Below are 2,896 nucleotides of genomic sequence, written 5' to 3'. Positions count from 1 at the left end.
AAGACATGCCATTGTAGAGGAGCCTCATGCGACCCCATGGGTTCAAACGGATCGACCATATGTGTTATGGATTTGAAGAAACAATCCGTCAAATTTTGACAATTTTTTGGACTCGGGGCACTTGAGAGATCGCATCGATATGGTATGAATCTCGACTTTCTGGCACTTTGGGATGCACGAATAGGGCATGCCTAGTGTAAACGTGCCCACCCGGACCCGCTCGCGACGTCGGTTTGTGCACACGACGAACTGAATCAATTCTAGCCAATCTTGCAACTTTTCACTGCATGCAACTAACGGTTTTTGCAACTGGTGAAAAAATGCTACCAATTGAAAATGGCTCTGAATCGTCGAAAACCGAGATAGGCCATTGTAGAGGAGCCTCACGCGACCCCACGGGTTCAAACGGATCGACCATATGTGTCCTGGATTTGAAGAAACAGTTCGTCAAATTTTGACAATTTTGTGGACTCGGGGCACTTGAGAGATCGCACCGGTATGGTATGACTCTCGACGTTCTGACGCTTTGGGATGCACAATAGGGGCATGCCTAGCGTAAAATTGCCCACCCAGACGCGCTCGCGACGTCGGTTTGTGCACATGATGAACAAAATTTGACCATTGCGAGCGTGAGGGTGCTCTCGCACCAAACACATATTGTTGTTTATATTCATATTGTCGATTTTTGTTGTTTATATTCATATTGTTGATTACATATGCAAATATTCATTTAAATTTATAAAAGTGCAGCCACCAAATACAGCGAATACACAATAATGAACTAAATACAAGGAGTTTTGTAGGGTTAATTCAACATTTTAGAAATTTTATCAAATCATATTCCACGATTGTAATGTTTTATATCATATATTTTTGTTGTTTATATTCATATTGTTGATTACATATGCAAATATTCATTTTAATTTATAAAAGGACAACCACAAAATACAACGAATACAAAATAATGAACTCAGTACACATTTATTGGATCGAATATCGATATATATATATATATATATATATATATATATATATATATATATATAAGGCATGTCTGCCAAGTCAATACAAGTATTACAAAAATGTGGCATATGCCATGTCCAAATCGATATACAATAAAAATGTAGAATATATCTACATGTATTGGTCATTCTATGACCAAACCTAACACTATATGATCTTAAACTTGTGGTGGATCATCAAAATCAAGCCTCTTCGATGCAGTACGCGACTCTGTAGATGGCTGCAAAACCACAATTCAAAAGCCAAGTTAGAATTCTTTTGTAGAAAATAGTTCACAATTAACAACATAACTATGCATTTAACTTTAATTCCTTTTCAATTGAAATGTAGATTACCTCATCGGCTGCTCTAGGACCTAATGTCTTCGCTCTCCTCTCCTTGTCACTCTTAAGAGTTTTCTTGAAGACATACTTAAATGGATCCACGTTATGGTCGTACCGCGAAGGGGTCTATTGTAGATTAAATGTACAATTAATACAATGTACTAACATAAATATATCAAAAACATTTAAAAGCTATAATATAGAGAACAATGACGTACCTGTGCCTGAGATGCTTCTCCAATGGACTGAGGATGGCTCACCATCGATGTAGAAATGGTCGCTATTACCTATACAAAAAATGTTCAAAGATTAAATACAATTAATATAATGATAAGTATTGAAGGTTAAAAACAATTAATTTTACATATCAAACAAAAGTGTACCGGATCCTAAGATGCTTCTCCAGTGCACGGAGGAGGGTTCGTCATTGATGAAATAGGTATGGATATATCCTGTATGAAAAAATTATAAGATTATAATATATCACAAGTTCACATGTACGCGTGCATATAATCATGAAATCAATAAAATAAAGTAGAGATACATACCTCCGCCCTCTCTTGATCCACGAGCGAATCGAGTGCATTCAACAAATGCACATAGCTCAGTGGTCGTTGTACATGTAAAATATACAAAAAAACACCAATCAATCTACATACCCCAACTAATACTTGATTTCAACATTTTCAAACAATTATACAACTAAAAATGTGTTCAATTACCTTCTTCACACGTTTTGGCGTCTTCGAGGAATTATTTTTCTTAGGACGAGCCCTAGATGCGGAGGGGGTACCCTAAAAAAATAAAATTAACATGAGATATTAGTACAGATAATAAATTAAACATAATTTTAAAAATCTAAAATGAAATGACTTGCATATTCCATCAAAACAATACATAAAAAGGGTTGTACAAAATATGATACCGTATAGCCTTGTAGGCCAAAATCGATCGCTCAGAGCATGATGTCATCAATCTGGGACATTTCGTCCCCTGTCAACACCTACAAACCAAAAATTGGACCAAGCATTAAAGATAGTATATCTTGTATTTTTTTGAATTCAAAGTGTACTATTCTTTTTTAATGTATGTTACAAAATTTATACCTCAGGCATCGAAGTTGCAACTATATTAACTGGGGGAGGAGTATGGGATACTGCTGCTGCATCCTGAAATGCATATTATTTGTCTCAATTTAAATCAATGTATACATGAAAATTCATTTATGTAATTACAAATTTAAAGTGACTGATAAATAAAATGCTATGAATTCAAATCAACACACCTGTGTTTGTGGCTCATGGGCGAACACCATGTCCATCAACTCATCTGTCAGCGCGAAATCCTCAATCGTGTGCGCCTGACATCTACTCCCGCAAATCATGCACAGATGAGATGAGGATCCATCTGCACCGGTTGCATCATCTATCCTCGAGTATATCCTCGAGCAATCGATACACATATGTTGGATGGGCTCTCTATCGCCACCTAATGGCTCATCATCCAATACAATAGGGTGTGCTAATGACATCCCATGCTGGATGATGGCA

The 2,896-nt window shown here is 36.6% G+C and overlaps 1 long non-coding RNA gene across 1 annotated transcript; it reads right to left on the bottom strand.

The window, feature by feature from the left end:
• Positions 1-1,066: 1,066 nt before the first annotated feature.
• On the bottom strand, positions 1,067-1,960 carry LOC131054858 (uncharacterized). The gene is made up of 5 exons (XR_009108065.2): positions 1,895-1,960; positions 1,730-1,798; positions 1,565-1,633; positions 1,359-1,472; positions 1,067-1,243 (listed from the first exon to the last, which is right to left on the bottom strand). It is a non-coding gene; the product is annotated as an uncharacterized LOC131054858 (long non-coding RNA).
• Positions 1,961-2,896: the final 936 nt, after the last annotated feature.

This window comes from Cryptomeria japonica, chromosome 8 (genome assembly GCF_030272615.1).
Source record: "Cryptomeria japonica chromosome 8, Sugi_1.0, whole genome shotgun sequence".
In the NCBI taxonomy this organism is placed as follows: domain Eukaryota; kingdom Viridiplantae; phylum Streptophyta; class Pinopsida; order Cupressales; family Cupressaceae; genus Cryptomeria; species Cryptomeria japonica.
This window is presented reverse-complemented; position numbering and strand designations above follow the sequence as displayed.